Below are 11,298 nucleotides of genomic sequence, written 5' to 3'. Positions count from 1 at the left end.
AGTAAATTTGCCCCAATGTCTTCTGCTTTGATGGAGGTGGGAAATTCCTTGTGTTGTTTGCACTTCAGTTTTATGGTATCAGGTGATGTATCGTAACTATACAGATTGTGACCCTTTCAGTTTCCTTGAAAAGGTTTGGTTTTTTTATGGCTTCCCGTAACTAGACTTTCCAGATCAACAGAACAAATACACCCGCCAGGTGTCCTGCGGAGCCGTCTGTATCTGGTTATGTGATTTGCCCGTGTTTGACCGTTGCCCTTACTTGTTTTGTCCTATGGTCATATTGACTGCCCCGACCTCTTCATGGATAGCTGTTACATATTATCTCTGCCTGCCCTGACCTCTTCCTGGATAGATGTTACATATTATCTCTGCCTGCCCTGACCTCTTCCTGGATAGATGTTACATATTATCTCTGCCTGCCCTGACCTCTTCCTGGATAGATGTTACATATTATCTCTGCCTGCCCCGACCTCTTCCTGGATAACTCTTACATATTATCTATGCCTGCCCTGACCTCTTCCTGGATAGCTGTTACATATTATCTCTGCCTGCCCCGACCTCTTCCTGGATAGCTGTTACATATTATCTCTGCTTGCCCTGACCTCTTCCTGGATGCCTGTTACATATTATCTATGCCTGCCCCGACCTCTTCCTGGATAGCTGTTACATATTATCTCTGCCTGCCCCGACCTCTTCCTGGATAGCTGTTATCTCTGCCTGCCCTGACCTCTTCCTGGATAACTGTTAGATATTATCTCTGCCTGCCCTGACCTCTTCCTGGAAAGCTGTTACATATTATCTCTGCCTGCCCTGACCTCTTCCTGGATGCCTGTTAGATATTATCTCTGCCTGCCCCGACCTCTTCCTGGATAGCTGTTACATATTATCTCTGCCTGCCCCGACCTCTTCCTGGATAGCTGTTACATATTATCTCTGCCTGCCCTGACCTCTTCCTGGATAGCTGTTACATATTATCTCTGCCTGCCCTGACCTCTTCCTGGATGCCTGTTACATATTATCTCTGCCTGCCCTGACCTCTTCCTGGATGCCTGTTACATATTATCTCTGCCTGCCCCGACCTCTTACTGGATAGCTGTTACATATTATCTCTGCCTGCCCTGACCTCTTCCTGGATGCCTGTTACATATTATCTCTGCCTGCCCTGACCTCTTCCTGGATAGCTGTTACATATTATCTCTGCCTGCCCTGACCTCTTCCTGGATGCCTGTTACATATTATCTCTGCCTGCCCTGACCTCTTCCTGGATAGCTGTTTCATTGTGTTTCAGCTTACATGGATTATTCATGGTCTTTTATTTAATGTCCCCGGTGCAGGTATCATTACCGTGTGATATATAGCAGCACAGACCACACCCTAAGAAGATGCTTTATACTCTGCACAATGTCTTCTGCTTTGATGGAGGTGGGAAATTCCTTGTGTTGTTTGCACTTCAGTTTTATGGTATCAGGTGATGTATCGTAACTATACAGATTGTGACCCTTTCAGTTTCCTTGAAAAGGTTTGGTTTTTTTATGGCTTCCCGTAACTAGACTTTCCAGATCAACAGAACAAATACACCCGCCAGGTGTCCTGCGGAGCCGTCTGTATCTGGTTATGTGATTTGCCCGTGTTTGACCGTTGCCCTTACTTGTTTTGTCCTATGGTCATATTGACTGCCCCGACCTCTTCATGGATAGCTGTTACATATTATCTCTGCCTGCCCTGACCTCTTCCTGGATAGCTGTTACATATTATCTGTGCCTGCCCTGACCTCTTCATGGATAGCTGTTACATATTATCTGTGCCTGCCCTGACCTCTTCCTGGATGCCTGTTACATATTATCTGTCCCTGCCCTGACCTCTTCCTGGATAGCTGTTACATATTATCTGTGCCTGCCCTGACCTCTTCCTGGATAGATGTTACATATTATCTCTGCCTGCCCTGACCTCTTCCTGGATAGATGTTACATATTATCTGTGCCTGCCCTGACCTCTTCCTTTATAGCTGTTACATATTATCTCTGCCTGCCCTGACCTCTTCCTGGATAGATGTTACATATTATCTCTGCCTGCCCTGACCTCTTCCTGGATAGATGTTACATATTATCTCTGCCTGCCCTGACCTCTTCCTGGATAGATGTTACATATTATCTCTGCCTGCCCTGACCTCTTCCTGGATAGATGTTACATATTATCTCTGCCTGCCCCGACCTCTTCCTGGATAACTCTTACATATTATCTATGCCTGCCCCGACCTCTTCCTGGATAGCTGTTATCTCTGCCTGCCCTGACCTCTTCCTGGATAACTGTTAGATATTATCTCTGCCTGCCCTGACCTCTTCCTGGATAGCTGTTACATATTATCTCTGCCTGCCCTGACCTCTTCCTGGATGCCTGTTAGATATTATCTCTGCCTGCCCCGACCTCTTCCTGGATAGCTGTTACATATTATCTCTGCCTGCCCCGACCTCTTCCTGGATAGCTGTTACATATTATCTCTGCCTGCCCTGACCTCTTCCTGGATAGCTGTTACATATTATCTCTGCCTGCCCTGACCTCTTCCTGGATGCCTGTTACATATTATCTCTGCCTGCCCTGACCTCTTCCTGGATAGCTGTTACATATTATCTCTGCCTGCCCTGACCTCTTCCTGGATGCCTGTTACATATCATCTCTGCCTGCCCTGACCTCTTCCTGGATAGCTGTTACATATTATCTCTGCCTGCCCTGACCTCTTCCTGGATGCCTGTTACATATTATCTCTGCCTGCCCTGACCTCTTCCTGGATGCCTGTTACATATTATCTCTGCCTCCCCCGACCTCTTCCTGGATAGCTGTTACATATTATCCCTGCCTGCCCTGACCTCTTCCTTTATAGCTGTTACATATTATCTCTGCCTGCCCCGACCTCTTCCTTTATAGCTGTTACATATTATCTCTGCCTGCCCTGACCTCTTCCTGGATAGCTGTTACATATTATCCCTGCCTGCCCTGACCTCTTCCTGGATAGCTGTTACATATTATCCCTGCCTGCCCTGACCTCTTCCTTTATAGCTGTTACATATTATCTCTGCCTGCCCTGACCTCTTCCTGGATAGCTGTTACATATTATCTCTGCCTGCCCTGACCTCTTCCTGGATAGCTGTTACATATTATCTCTGCCTGCCCTGACCTCTTCCTGGATAGCTGTTACATATTATCTCTGCCTGCCCTGACCTCTTCCTGGATAGCTGTTACATATTATCCCTGCCTGCCCTGACCTCTTCCTGGATAGCTGTTACATATTATCTCTGCCTGCCCTGACCTCTTCCCGGATAGCTGTTACATATTATCTCTGCCTGCCCCGACCTCTTCCTGGATAGCTGTTACATATTATCTCTGCCTGCCCTGACCTCTTCCTGGATAGCTGTTACATATTATCTCTGCCTGCCCTGACCTCTTCCTGGATAGCTGTTTCATTGTTTTTCAGCTTACCTGGATTATTCATGGTCTTTTATAATCCAGGTTCGCTTTCCTTTCTGTAAACAATTGCTTCTTTATATAACGTGAAGACGAGGAGGTGGAAAGTCCCTGCGCTGCTTTCACTTTCACTCATGTCACAAACTACAAAGAATTTGTTTTGTATTCCGGGAACAGGATCATTAGTTCAACAACAGTAAAAAAAACCTTTGCTGGATCTCAGCCTTGGATGCATATTTGGGGATTAGGCTTGGCTGGCAAAGCAGAAGGTAACACAAAACTAAGACATTCCTCAGCCTGGAAACGGTTCCGTCCTGTTCCGTGATTGTATCATATCCAGATGGATAGTGATTATTAGACATCAGATCTTCCTCTTTCCTCCAGGAGACTCTTCCCTTTACCTTCGAGCAGCGGCGTCCACGTTAGCTTTCTCTTTTCTCATGGTATTTTTTGGTCTATTCCTCAGTCTTATTCTACATTATCCATATGGGGTTGGTTCGGATGAAAACCAAATTTAGTTTCGATTGCAAATTGTCTGCTCCCTGCGGCATGGAAGGCCTAACGCTTGAGATCATGTGACCTCAGTGGTGACTTGTAACCGAGGTTATAGAAGGGCCATAAGATGCAACAAGTCCTCCGTGGGATCCGTTCTCTTACTTCCCGGTTCTGTTTCATTGTGTTTCAGCTTACCTGGATTATTCATGGTCTTTTATTTAATGTCCCCGGTGCAGGTATCATTACCGTGTGATATATAGCAGCACAGACCACACCCTAAGAAGATGCTTTATACTCTGCACAATGTCTTCTGCTTTGATGGAGGTGGGAAATTCCTTGTGTTGTTTGCACTTCTGTTTTATGGTATCAGGTGATGTATCGTAACTATACAGATTGTGACCCTTTCAGTTTCCTTGAAAAGGTTTGGTTTTTTCATGGCTTCCCGTAACTAGACTTTCCAGATCAACAGAACAAATACACCCATCAGGTGTCCTGCGGAACCGTCTGTATCTGGTTATGTGATTTGCCCGTGTTTGACCGTTGCCCTTACTTGTTTTGTCCTATGGTCATATTGACTGCCCCGACCTCTTCCTAGATAGCTGTTACATATTATCTGTGCCTGCCCTGACCTCTTCCTGGATAGCTGTTACATATTATCTCTGCCTGCCCTGACCTCTTCCTGGATAGCTGTTACATATTATCTCTGCCTGCCCTGACCTCTTCCTGGATAGCTGTTACGTATTATCTCTGCCTGCCCTGACCTCTTCCTGGAAAGCTGTTACATATTATCTGTGCCTGCCCTGACCTCTTCCTGGATAGCTGTTACGTATTATCTCTGCCTGCCCCGACCTCTTCCTGGATGCCTGTTACATATTATCTCTGCCTGCCCTGACCTCTTCCTGGATAGCTGTTATCTCTGCCTGCCCCGACCTCTTCCTGGATAGATGTTACATATTATCTCTGCCTGCCCCGACCTCTTCCTGGATAGCTCTTACATATTATCTCTGCCTGCCCCGACCTCTTCCAAGATGCCTGTTACATATTATCTCTGCTTGCCCTGACCTCTTCCTGGATAGCTGTTACATATTATCTCTGCCTGCCCTGACCTCTTCCTGGATGCCTGTTACATATTATCTCTGCCTGCCCCGACCTCTTCCTGGATGCCTGTTACATATTATCTCTGCTTGCCCTGACCTCTTCCTGGATAGCTGTTACATATTATCTGTGCCTGCCCCGACCTCTTCCTGGATGCCTGTTACATATTATCTCTGCCTGCCCCGACCTCTTCCTGGATGCCTGTTTGATATTATCTCTGCCTGCCCTGACCTCTTCCTGGATAGCTGTTACATATTATCTCTGCCTGCCCTGACCTCTTCCTGGAAAGCTGTTACATATTATCTGTGCCTGCCCTGACCTCTTCCTGGATAGCTGTTACGTATTATCTCTGCCTGCCCTGCCCTCTTCCTGGATGCCTGTTACATATTATCTCTGCCTGCCCTGACCTCTTCCTGGATAGCCGTTATCTCTGCCTGCCCCGACCTCTTCCTGGATAGATGTTACATATTATCTCTGCCTGCCCCGACCTCTTCCTGGATAGCTCTTACATATTATCTCTGCCTGCCCCGACCTCTTCCTGGATGCCTGTTACATATTACCTCTGCCTGCCCTGACCTCTTCCTGGATAGCTGTTACATATTATCTATGCCTGCCCCGACCTCTTCCTGGATAGCTGTTACATATTATCCCTGCCTGCCCTGACCTCTTCCTGGATGCCTGTTACATATTATCTCTGCTTGCCCTGACCTCTTCCTGGATAGCTGTTGCATATTATCTCTGCCTGCCCTGACCTCTTCCTGGATGCCTGTTACATATTATCTCTGCCTGCCCCGACCTCTTCCTGGATGCCTGTTACATATTATCTCTGCTTGCCCTGACCTCTTCCTGGATAGCTGTTACATATTATCTCTGCCTGCCCCGACCTCTTCCTGGATGCCTGTTACATATTATCTCAGCCTGCCCCGACCTCTTCCTGGATGCCTGTTTGATATTATCTCTGCCTGCCCTGACCTCTTCCTGGATAGCTGTTACATATTATCTCTGCCTGCCCTGACCTCTTCCTGGATGCCTGTTAGATATTATCTCTGCCTGCCCCGACCTCTTCCTGGATAGCTGTTACATATTATCTCTGCCTGCCCCGACCTCTTCCTGGATAGCTGTTACATATTATCTCTGCCTGCCCTGACCTCTTCCTGGATGCCTGTTACATATTATCTCTGCCTGCCCCGACCTCTTCCTGGATGCCTGTTAGATATTATCTCTGCCTGCCCTGACCTCTTCCTGGATAGCTGTTACATATTATCTCTGCCTGCCCTGACCTCTTCCTGGATGCCTGTTAGATATTATCTCTGCCTGCCCCGACCTCTTCCTGGATAGCTGTTACATATTTTCTCTGCCTGCCCCGACCTCTTCCTGGATAGCTGTTACATATTATCTCTGCCTGCCCTGACCTCTTCCTGGATGCCTGTTACATATTATCTCTGCCTGCCCCGACCTCTTCCTGGATGCCTGTTAGATATTATCTCTGCCTGCCCTGACCTCTTCCTGGATAGCTGTTACATATTATCTCTGCCTGCCCTGACCTCTTCCTGGATGCCTGTTAGATATTATCTCTGCCTGCCCCGACCTCTTCCTGGATAGCTGTTACATATTATCTCTGCCTGCCCCAACCTCTTCCTGGATAGCTGTTACATATTATCTCTGCCTGCCCTGACCTCTTCCTGGATAGCTGTTACATATTATCTCTGCCTGCCCTGACCTCTTCCTGGATAGCTGTTACGTATTATCTATGCCTGCCCCGACCTCGTCCTGGATAGCTGTTACATATTATCTATGCCTGCCCCGACCTCTTCCTGGATAGCTGTTACATATTATCTCTGCCTGCCCTGACCTCTTCCTGGATGCCTGTTACATATTATCTCTGCCTGCCCTGACCTCTTCCTGGATAGCTGTTACATATTATCTCTGCCTGCCCTGACCTCTTCCTGGATGCCTGTTACATATTATCTCTGCCTGCCCTGACCTCTTCCTGGATGCCTGTTACATATTATCTCTGCCTCCCCCGACCTCTTCCTGGATAGCTGTTACATATTATCTCTGCCTGCCCTGACCTCTTCCTTTATAGCTGTTACATATTATCTCTGCCTGCCCCGACCTCTTCCTGGATAGCTGTTACATATTATCTCTGCCTGCCCTGACCTCTTCCTGGATAGCTGTTACATATTATCCCTGCCTGCCCTGACCTCTTCCTGGATAGCTGTTACATATTATCTCTGCCTGCCCTGACCTCTTCCTGGATAGCTGTTACATATTATCTCTGCCTGCCCTGACCTCTTCCTGGATAGCTGTTTCATTGTGTTTCAGCTTACCTGGATTATTCATGGTCTTTTATTTAATGTCCCCGGTGCAGGTATCATTACCGTGTGATATATAGCAGCACAGACCACACCCTAAGAAGATGCTTTATACTCTGCACAATGTCTTCTGCTTTGATGGAGGTGGGAAATTCCTTGTGTTGTTTGCACTTCTGTTTTATGGTATCAGGTGATGTATCGTAACTATACAGATTGTGACCCTTTCAGTTTCCTTGAAAAGGTTTGGTTTTTTTATGGCTTCCCGTAACTAGACTTTCCAGATCAACAGAACAAATACACCCGCCAGGTGTCCTGCGGAGCCGTCTGTATCTGGTTATGTGATTTGCCCGTGTTTGACCGTTGCCCTTACTTGTTTTGTCCTATGGTCATATTGACTGCCCCGACCTCTTCATGGATAGCTGTTACATATTATCTCTGCCTGCCCTGACCTCTTCCTGGATAGCTGTTACATATTATCTGTCCCTGCCCTGACCTCTTCCTGGATAGCTCTTACATATTATCTCTGCCTGCCCTGACCTCTTCCTGGATAGCTGTTATCTCTGCCTGCCCCGACCTCTTCCTGGATAGATGTTACATATTATCCCTGCCTGCCCCGACCTCTTCCTGGATAGCTCTTACATATTATCTCTGCCTGCCCTGACCTCTTCCTGGATGCCTGTTACATATTATCTCTGCCTGCCCTGACCTCTTCCTGGATAGCTGTTATCTCTGCCTGCCCTGACCTCTTCCTGGATAGCTGTTACATATTATCTCTGCCTGCCCTGACCTCTTCCTGGATAGCTGTTACATATTACCTCTGCCTGCCCTGACCTCTTCCTGGATGCCTGTTACATATTATCTCTGCCTGCCCTGACCTCTTCCTGGATAGCTGTTACATATTACCTCTGCCTGCCCTGACCTCTTCCTGGATGCCTGTTACATATTACCTCTGCCTGCCCCGACCTCTTCCTGGATAGCTGTTACATATTATCTCTGCCTGCCCCGACCTCTTCCTGGATAGCTGTTACATATTATCTCTGCCTGTCCCAAACTCTTCCTGGAAAGCTGTTACATATTATCTCTGCCTGCCCTGACCTCTTCCTGGATGCCTGTTACATATTATCTCTGCCTGCCCTGACCTCTTCCTGGATAGCTGTTATCTCTGCCTGCCCTGACCTCTTCCTGGATAGCTGTTACATATTATCTCTGCCTGCCCTGACCTCTTCCTGGATGCCTGTTACATATTATCTCTGCCTGCCCTGACCTCTTCCTGGATGCCTGTTACATATTACCTCTGCCTGCCCTGACCTCTTCCTGGATGCCTGCTACATATTATCTCTGCCTGCCCTGACCTCTTCCTGGATGCCTGTTACATATTATCTCTGCCTCCCCGACCTCTTCCTGGATAGCTGTTACATATTATCTCTGCCTGCCCTGACCTCTTCCTGGATAGCTGTTACATATTATCTCTGCCTGCCCTGACCTCTTTCTGGATAGCTGTTACATATTATCTCTGCCTGCCCTGACCTCTTTCTGGATAGCTGTTATCTCTGCCTGCCCTGACCTTTTCCTGGATAGCTGTTACATATTATCTCTGCCTGCCCTGACCTCTTTCTGGATAGCTGTTACGTATTATCTATGCCTGCCCCGACCTCTTCCTGGATAGCTGTTACATATTATCTCTGCCTGCCCCGACCTCTTCCTGGATAGCTGTTACATATTATCTCTGCCTGCCCTGACCTCTTCCTGGATAGCTGTTACGTATTATCTATGCCTGCCCCGACCTCGTCCTGGATAGCTGTTACATATTATCTCTGCCTGCCCTGACCTCTTCCTGGATAGCTGTTATCTCTGCCTGCCCCGACCTCTTCCTGGATAGCTGTTACATATTATCTCTGCCTGCCCCGACCTCTTCCTGGATAGCTGTTACATATTATCTGTGCCTGCCCCGACCTCTTCCTGGATAGCTGTTACATATTATCCCTGCCTGCCCCGACCTCTTCCTGGATAGCTGTTACATATTATCTCTGCCTGCCCTGACCTCTTCCTGGAAAGCTGTTACATATTTCCCTGCCTGCCCTGACCTCTTCCTGGATAGCTGTTACATATTATCTCTGCCTCCCCCGACCTCTTCCTGGATGCCTGTTACATATTATCTCTGCCTCCTCGACCTCTTCCTGGATGCCAGTTACATATTATCTCTGCCTGCCCTGACCTCTTCCTGGACAGCTGTTACATATTATCTATGCCTGCCCCAACCTCTTCCTGGATAGCTGTTACATATTATCCCTGCCTGCCCTGCCCTCTTCCTGGATGCCTGTTACATATTATCTCTGCCTGCCCCGACCTCTTCCTGGATGCCTGTTACATATTATCTCTGCCTCGCCCGACCTCTTCATGGATGCCTGTTACGTATTCTCTGCCTGCCCCGACCTCTTCCTGGATGCCTGTTACATATTATCTCTGCCTGCCCCGACCTCTTCCTGGATGCCTGTTACATATTATCTCTGCCTGCCCCGACCTCTTCCTGGATGCCTGTTACATATTATCTCTGCCTCCCCCGACCTCTTCCTGGATAGCTGTTACATATTATCTCTGCCTGCCCTGATCTCTTCCTGGATAGCTGTTACATATTATCTCTGCCTGCCCTGACCTCTTCCTGGATAGCTGTTACATATTATCTCTGCCTGCCCTGACCTCTTCCTGGATAGCTGTTACATATTATCTCTGCCTGCCCTGACCTCTTCCTGGATAGCTGTTACGTATTATCCCTGCCTGCCCCGACCTCTTCCTGGATAGCTGTTACATATTATCCCTGCCTGCCCTGACCTCTTCCTGGATAGCTGTTACATATTATCTGTGCCTGCCCTGACCTCTTCCTGGATAGCTGTTACATATTATCCCTGCCTGCCCTGACCTCTTCCTGGATAGCTGTTACATATTATCTCTGCCTGCCCCGACCTCTTCCTGGATAGCTGTTACATATTATCTGTGCCTGCCCCGACCTCTTCCTGGATAGCTGTTACATATTATCCCTGCCTGCCCCGACCTCTTCCTGGATAGCTGTTACATATTATCTCTGCCTGCCCTGACCTCTTCCTGGAAAGCTGTTACATATTTCCCTGCCTGCCCTGACCTCTTCCTGGATAGCTGTTACATATTATCTCTGCCTCCCCCGACCTCTTCCTGGATGCCTGTTACATATTATCTCTGCCTCCTCGACCTCTTCCTGGATGCCTGTTACATATTATCTCTGCCTGCCCTGACCTCTTCCTGGATAGCTGTTATCTCTGCCTGCCCTGACCTCTTCCTGGATAGCTGTTACATATTATCTCTGCCTGCCCTGACCTCTTCCTGGATGCCTGTTACATATTATCTCTGCCTGCCCTGACCTCTTCCTGGATGCCTGTTACATATTACCTCTGCCTGCCCTGACCTCTTCCTGGATAGCTGTTACATATTATCTCTACCTGCCCTGACCTCTTCCTGGATAGCTGTTACATATTATCTCTGCCTGCCCTGACCTCTTCCTGGATAGCTGTTACATATTATCTCTACCTGCCCTGACCTCTTCCTGGATAGCTGTTACATATTATCTCTGCCTGTCCGGACCTCTTCCTGGATAGCTGTTACATATTATCTCTGCCTGCCCCGACCTCTTCCTGGATAGCTGTTACATATTATCCCTGCCTGCCCTGACCTCTTCCTGGATAGCTGTTGCATATTATCTTTGCCTGCCCGGACCTCTTCCTGGATAGCTGTTACATATTATCCCTGCCTGCCCTGACCTCTTCCTGGATGCCTGTTACATATTATCCCTGCCTGCCCTGACCTCTTCCTGGATAGCTGTTACATATTATCCCTGCCTGCCCCGACCTCTTCCTGGATAGCTGTTACATATTATCCCTGCCTGCCCCGACCTCTTCCTGGA

The sequence above is a fragment of the Engystomops pustulosus genome, chromosome 8, assembly GCF_040894005.1.
Source record: "Engystomops pustulosus chromosome 8, aEngPut4.maternal, whole genome shotgun sequence".
Taxonomy (NCBI): Eukaryota; Metazoa; Chordata; class Amphibia; order Anura; family Leptodactylidae; genus Engystomops; species Engystomops pustulosus.
Note: the sequence above shows the minus strand (reverse complement) of the source record.